Source organism: Silene latifolia, chromosome 9, assembly GCF_048544455.1.
Source record: "Silene latifolia isolate original U9 population chromosome 9, ASM4854445v1, whole genome shotgun sequence".
Lineage (NCBI taxonomy): Eukaryota > Viridiplantae > Streptophyta > Magnoliopsida > Caryophyllales > Caryophyllaceae > Silene > Silene latifolia.
The window spans coordinates 219,432,256-219,441,365 of record NC_133534.1 but is presented as its reverse complement, the minus strand read 5'-3'; positions in this window follow the sequence as shown (position 1 = coordinate 219,441,365).

The following is a 9,110-nucleotide window of genomic DNA, read 5'->3' as shown; positions in this document are numbered from 1 at the left end:
CACATGGACTAATGAACAAGTACAATTGTTTAACACAACGACTCACAAGGACTAATGAACAAGGATAAATTGTTTACACAATGAGTCACAAGGGCTAATGAACAAGGACAAATGGTTCACACAACGAGTCACATGGACTAATGAACAAGTACAATTGTTTTAACACAAGGATTAATGAAGAAGGACAAATGGTTTACACAACGTGTCACAAGGACTAACGAACAAGGGCAAATGGTTCACACAACGAGTCACATGGACTAATGAACAAGTACAATTGTTTTACACAATGAGTCACAAGGACTAATGAACAAGGACAAATGGTTCACAAACGAGTCACATGGACAAATGAACAAGTACAATTGTTTTAACACAACAAGTCACAAAGACTAATGAACAAGGACAAATGGTTTACACAACGTGTCAGAAGGACTAACGAACAAGGGCAAATGGTTCACACAACGAGTCACATGGACTAATGCATAAGTACAATTGTTTAACACAACGACTCACAAGGACTAATGAACAAGGATAAATTGTTTACACAATGAGTCACAAGGGCTAATGAACAAGGACAAATGGTTCACACAACGAGTCATATGGACTAATGAACAAGTACAATTGTTTTAACGAACACAAGGATTAATGAAGAAGGACAAATGGTTTACACAACGTGTCACAAGGACTAACGAACAAGGGCAAATGGTTCACACAACGAGTCACATGGACTAATGAACAAGTACAATTGTTTTACACAATAAGTCACAAGGACTAATGAACAAGGACAAATGGTTCACACAACAAGTCACATAGACTAAGGAACAAGTACAATTATTTAACACAACGAGTCACAAGGGCTAATGAACAAGAACAAATGGTTCACACAACGAGTCACATGGACTAATGCACAAGTACAATTGTTTTTCACAATGAGTCACAAAGACTAATGAACAAGGACAAATAGTTCACACAACAGTCACATGCACTAATGAACAAGTACAATTGTTTAACACAACGAGCCACAAGGACTAATGAACAAGGACAAATGGTTCACACAACGAGTCACATAGACTAAGGAACAAGTACAATTGTTTAACACAATGAGTCACAAGGGCTAATGATCAAGAACAAATGGTTCACACAGTACAACGAGTCACGTGGACTAATAAATAAGTACAATTGTTTAACACAATGAGTCACAAGGAATAATGAACAAGGACAAATGGTTCATACAACGAGTCACATTTATTAATAAACAAGGACAAATTGTTCACACAACGAGTCACATGAACTAATGAACAAGTACAATTGTTTAACACAACGAGTCACAAGGACTAATGAACAAGGACAAATGGTTCACACAACGAGTCACATGAACTAATGAACAAGGACAATTGTTTTAACACAACGAGTCACATGCACTAATGAACAAGGATAAAGGGTTCACACAACGAGTCACATGGAATAAGGAACAAGTACAATTGTTTAACACAACGAGTCACAAGGGCTAATGAAGAAGAACAAATGGTTCACACAACGAGTCACATGGACTAATGAACAAGTACAATTGTTTAACACAACGACTTACAAGGAATAATGAACAAGGATATTTTACACAACGAGTCACAAGGACTAATGAACAAGGACAAATGTTTCACACAACGTGTCACATTTATTAATAAACAAGGACAAATGGTTCACACAACGAGTCACAAGGGCTAATGAACAAGGACAAATGGTTCACACAACGAGTCACATGGACTAATGAACAAGTACAATTGTTTTAACACAAGGATTAATGAACAAGGATAAATGGTTTACACAATGTGTCAGAAGGACTAACGAACAAGGGCAAATGGTTCACACAACGAGTCACATGGACTAATGAACAAGTACAATTGTTTTAACACAGGGATTAATGAAGAAGGACAAATGGTTTACACAACGTGTCACAAGGACTAACGAACAAGGGCAAATGGTTCACACATTGAGTCACATGGACTAATGAACAAGTACAATTGTTTAACACAACGAGTCACAAGGGCTAATGAAGAAGAACAAATGGTTCACACAACGAGTCACATGGACTAATGAACAAGTACAATTGTTTAACACAACGACTCACAAGGAATAATGAACAAGGATAAATGGTTTACACAACGTGTCACAAGGACTAACGAACAAGGGCAAATGGTTCACACAACGAGTCACATGGACTAATGAACAAGTACAATTGTTTTACAAAATGAGTCACAAGGACTAATGAACAAGGACAAATGGTTCACACAACGAGCCACATGGACAAATGAACAAGTACAATTGCTTTAACACAACAAGTGACAAGGACTAATGAACAAGGACAAATGGTTTACACAACGAGTCACAAAGACTAATGAAAAAGGACAAATGGTTCACACAACGAGTCACATGCACTAATGAACAAGTACAATTGTTAAACACAACGAGCCACAAGGACTAATGAACAAGGACAAATGGTTCACACAACAAGTCACATAGACTAAGGAACAAGTACAATTATTTAACACAACGAGTCACAAGGGCTAATGAGCAAGAACAAATGGTTCACACAACGAGTCACATAGACTAATGAACAAGTACAATTGTTTAACACAACGACTTACAAGGAATAATGAACAAGGATATTTTACACAACGAGTCACAAGGACTAATGAACAAGGACAAATGTTTCACACAACGTGTCACATTTGTTAATAAACAAGGAAAAATGGTTCACACAACGAGTCACAAGGGCTAATGAACAAGGACAGATGGTTCACACAACGAGTCACATGGACTAATGAACAAGTACAATTGTTTTAACACAAGGATTAATGAACAAGGATAAATGGTTTACACAATGTGTCAGAAGGACTAACGAACAAGGGCAAATGGTTCACACAACGAGTCACATGGACTAATGAACAAGTACAATTGTTTAACACAACGACTCACAAGGACTAATGAACAAGGATAAATTGTTTACACAATGAGTCACAAGGGCTAATGAACAAGGACAAATGGTTCACACAACGAGTCACATGGACTAATGAACAAGTACAATTGTTTTAACACAAGGATTAATGAAGAAGGACAAATGGTTTACACAACGTGTCACAAGGACTAACGAACAAGGGCAAATGGTTCACACAACGAGTCACATGGACTAATGAACAAGTACAATTGTTTTACACAATGAGTCACAAGGACTAATGAACAAGGACAAATGGTTCACAAACGAGTCACATGGACAAATGAACAAGTACAATTGTTTTAACACAACAAGTCACAAAGACTAATGAACAAGGACAAATGGTTTACACAACGTGTCAGAAGGACTAACGAACAAGGGCAAATGGTTCACACAACGAGTCACATGGACTAATGCATAAGTACAATTGTTTAACACAACGACTCACAAGGACTAATGAACAAGGATAAATTGTTTACACAATGAGTCACAAGGGCTAATGAACAAGGACAAATGGTTCACACAACGAGTCATATGGACTAATGAACAAGTACAATTGTTTTAACGAACACAAGGATTAATGAAGAAGGACAAATGGTTTACACAACGTGTCACAAGGACTAACGAACAAGGGCAAATGGTTCACACAACGAGTCACATGGACTAATGAACAAGTACAATTGTTTTACACAATAAGTCACAAGGACTAATGAACAAGGACAAATGGTTCACACAACAAGTCACATAGACTAAGGAACAAGTACAATTATTTAACACAACGAGTCACAAGGGCTAATGAACAAGAACAAATGGTTCACACAACGAGTCACATGGACTAATGCACAAGTACAATTGTTTTTCACAATGAGTCACAAAGACTAATGAACAAGGACAAATAGTTCACACAACAGTCACATGCACTAATGAACAAGTACAATTGTTTAACACAACGAGCCACAAGGACTAATGAACAAGGACAAATGGTTCACACAACGAGTCACATAGACTAAGGAACAAGTACAATTGTTTAACACAATGAGTCACAAGGGCTAATGATCAAGAACAAATGGTTCACACAGTACAACGAGTCACGTGGACTAATAAATAAGTACAATTGTTTAACACAATGAGTCACAAGGAATAATGAACAAGGACAAATGGTTCATACAACGAGTCACATTTATTAATAAACAAGGACAAATTGTTCACACAACGAGTCACATGAACTAATGAACAAGTACAATTGTTTAACACAACGAGTCACAAGGACTAATGAACAAGGACAAATGGTTCACACAACGAGTCACATGAACTAATGAACAAGGACAATTGTTTTAACACAACGAGTCACATGCACTAATGAACAAGGATAAAGGGTTCACACAACGAGTCACATGGAATAAGGAACAAGTACAATTGTTTAACACAACGAGTCACAAGGGCTAATGAAGAAGAACAAATGGTTCACACAACGAGTCACATGGACTAATGAACAAGTACAATTGTTTAACACAACGACTTACAAGGAATAATGAACAAGGATATTTTACACAACGAGTCACAAGGACTAATGAACAAGGACAAATGTTTCACACAACGTGTCACATTTATTAATAAACAAGGACAAATGGTTCACACAACGAGTCACAAGGGCTAATGAACAAGGACAAATGGTTCACACAACGAGTCACATGGACTAATGAACAAGTACAATTGTTTTAACACAAGGATTAATGAACAAGGATAAATGGTTTACACAATGTGTCAGAAGGACTAACGAACAAGGGCAAATGGTTCACACAACGAGTCACATGGACTTATGAACAAGTACAATTGTTTAACACAACGACTCACAAGGACTAATGAACTAGGATAAATTGTTTACACAATGAGTCACAAGGGCTAATGAACAAGGACAAATGGTTCACACAACGAGTCACATGGACTAATGAACAAGTACAATTGTTTTAACACAAGGATTAATGAAGAAGGACAAATGGTTTACACAACGTGTCACAAGGACTAACGAACAAGGGCAAATGGTTCACACAACGTGTCACATGGACTAATGAACAAGTACAATTGTTTTACACAATGAGTCACAAGGACTAATGAACAAGGACAAATGGTTCACACAACGAGTCACATGGACAAATGAACAAGTACAATTGTTTCAACACAACAAGTCACAAAGACTAATGAACAAGGACAAATGGTTTACACAACGTGTCAGGAGGACTAACGAACAAGGGCAAATGGTTCACACAACGAGTCACATGGACTAATGCATAAGTACAATTGTTTAACACAACGACTCACAAGGACTAATGAACAAGGATAAATTGTTTACACAATGAGTCACAAGGGCTAATGAACAAGGACAAATGGTTCACACAACGAGTCATATGGACTAATGAACAAGTACAATTGTTTTAACACAAGGATTAATGAAGAAGGACAAATGGTTTACACAACGTGTCACAAGGACTAACGAACAAGGGCAAATGGTTCACACAATGAGTCACATGGACTAATGAACAAGTACAATTGTTTTACACAATGAGTCACAAGGACTAATGAACAAGGACAAATGGTTCACACAACAAGTCACATAGACTAAGGAACAAGTACAATTATTTAACACAACGAGTCACAAGGGCTAATGATCAAGAACAAATGGTTCACACAACGAGTCACATTTATTAATAAACAAGGACAAATTGTTCACACAACGAGTCACATGGACAAATGAACAAGTACAATTGTTTTAACACAACAAGTCACAAGGACTAATGAACAAGGACAAATGGTTTACACAACGAGTCACAAGGACTAATGAAAAAGGACAAACGGCTCACACAACGAGTCACATGCTGCACCATAAACTATGGGGATAAGCACAAATGGGACAAATCCTGAAACAGGCAAAAGAGCAATTTTCAGGGAATGCAATAAACTTGGGGATTTTTATAAAAATAGTAAATGACCTTGAAAAGTCATGAAACTTGGTGGCAATTTAGTTAAGAGGGTAAGCTAAAACTGTGCCAATTCTCAGGATTTTACACACACTCCAAGTAATTTTAACAAATAGAAAACCAGACTGAAATAACAGAAATCTCAGACAGTTTCCTTAGAAGACTCTTGTGACTGTTTTGTGATGTTTTCTGGACACAAAGGAGGATATAATTATCAAATTCACTCTCAAGCAAGCACAGAGATTAAACTTAATAATTTAGGAAGATTAAGAATGAATTGTTCAAGCAAGCACAGAAACAATTCAAACTTAACCAGACAATGCTCTTAAAATAGCTCAAGCAAGCACATACCTATTCTAAGTAGCACCACAGATCCTTAGTCACCTTCTAAGCAAGCACAAGAAGATATTAAGTCTGACTTATAACTAAGACTCAGCAAAGTTAAAAGATTTGCAATATTTGAGAGAAGTCTCAAGGTTTTTTCATTAATCAAAGTCTAAGTACAACAGACTGAGAAAGGGTCCTTATATAGACCTTTCTGTGAAATGTTCAGTACATGATAAACCCTAGACAACTCCATCTAAGGGCCATGATTAAACTTAGGAAGCAAACAAGAGTAGTGGACTTATATTACAACGGATACAAAGGAAATTAAGGCAAACTGAACAAGAACAAAAGAGCTGCAGGTTGATAGTGACATGTTGTCCTTGGTTCTTTGAAATCTTTGGTCTGGTTGTTGTGGGTCAAATGGCTTTGGTGCAGGCATCTTATATGGCTCAAGGCTCTATAAAATGAATCTTTGAACAGGCCAAGTTCTTCTTTGTTGAGAGTTTTCCCTTGTTTGGCCAAAAATGGCAACTTTACTTTATCTGGTTTACCCCTGCCACTTTTCCTTCCGTCTGATTTTTGGTGCAATGCTTTAGGAATTTGGCCTGGCTCCTTAGGATTAATTTGTGACTAGTTGAATAAGGATTCAGCTGGCCAAGGTGGCTGTTGGTGGCTAGCCTTTCTTTGTTCTTGTGGTCCGGTGAAGTTGGATTGGCAGTTGAGGTTGCCTGAGTGGTGTCACTGGATTGAATTGTGCCTGTCATAAAAAAGGTGTTGGCCTGGTTATTAGCTCCTGCTGCACATGCACTAATGAACAAGTACAATTGTTTAACACAACGAGCCACAAGGACAAATGAACAAGGACAAATGGTTCACACAACGAGTCACATAGACTAAGGAACAAGTACAATTGTTTAACACAACAAGTCACAAGGGCAAATGAACAAGAACAAATGGTTCACACAACGAGTCACATGGACTAATGAACAAGTACAATTGTTTTAACACAACGACTCACAAGGACTAATGAACAAGGACAAATGGTTCACACAACGAGTCACATGGACTAATGAACAAGGACAATTGTTTTAACACAACGAGTCACATGCACTAATGAACAAGGATAAAGGGTTCACACAACGAGTCACATGGAATAAGGAACAAGTACAATTGTTTAACACAACGACTCACAAGGAATAATGAACAAGGATAAATGGATTACACAACGAGTCACAAGGACTAATGAACAAGGACAAATGTTTCACACAACGTGTCACATTTATTACTAAACAAGGTCAAATGGTTCACACAACGAGTCACAAGGTCTAATGATCAAGGACAGATGGTTCACACAACGAGTCACATGGACTAATGAACAAGTACAGTTGTTTTAACACAAGGATTAATGAGCAAGGATAAATGGTTTACACAACGTGTCGGGAAGGACTAACGAACAAGGGCAAATGGTTCACAACGAGTCACATGAACTAATGAACAAGTACAATTGTTTTAACACAAGGATTAATGAAGAAGGACAAATGGTTTACACAACGTGTCACAAGGACTAACGAACAAGGGCAAATGGTTCACACAACGAGTCACATGGACTAATGAACAAGTACAATTGTTTAACACAACGAGTCACAACGGCTAATGAAGAAGAACAAATGGTTCACACAACGAGTCACATGGACTAATGAACAAGTACAATTGTTTAACACAACGACTCACAAGGAATAATGAACAAGGATAAATGGTTTACACAACGAGTCACAAGGACTAATGAACAAGGACAAATGTTTCACACAACGTGTCACATTTATTAATAAACAAGGACAAATGGTTCACACAACGAGTCACAAGGGCTAATGATCAAGGACAGATGGTTCACACAACGAGTCACATGGACTAATGAACAAGTACAGTTGTTTTAACACAAGGATTAATGAGCAAGGATAAATGGTTTACACAACGTGTCAGAAGGACTAACGAACAAGGGCAAATGGTTCACACAACGAGTCACATGGACTAAAGAACAAGTACAATTGTTTTAACACAAGGATTAATGAAGAAGGACAAATGGTTTACACAACGTGTCACAAGGACTAACGAACAAGGGCAAATGGTTCACACAACGAGTCACATGGACTAATGAACAAGTACAATTGTTTTACAAAATGAGTCACAAGGACTAATGAATAAGGACAAATGGTTCACACAACGAGCCACATGGACAAATGAACAAGTACAATTGCTTTAACACAACAAGTGACAAGGACTAATGAACAAGGACAAATGGTTTACACAACGAGTCACAAAGACTAATGAAAAAAGGACAAATGGTTCACACAACGAGTCACATGGACTAATGAACAAGTACAAGTGTTTAACACAACGAGTCACAAGGGCTAATGAAGAAGAACAAATGGTTCACACAACGAGTCACATGGACTAATGAACAAGTACAATTGTTTAACACAACGACTCACAAGGAATAATGAACAAGGATAAATGGTTTACACAACGAGTCACAATGACTAATGAACAAGGACAAATGTTTCACACAACGTGTCACATTTATTAATAAACAAGGACAAATGGTTCACACAACGAGTCACAAGGGCTAATGATCAAGGACGGATGGTTCACGTAAGCGAGTCACATGGACTAATGAACAAGTACGAGTTGTTTTAACACAAGGATTAATGAGCAAGGATAAATGGTTTACACAACGTGTCACAAGGACTAACGAACAAGGGCAAATGGTTCACACAACGAGTCACATGGACTAATGAACAAGTACAATTGTTTAACACAATGAG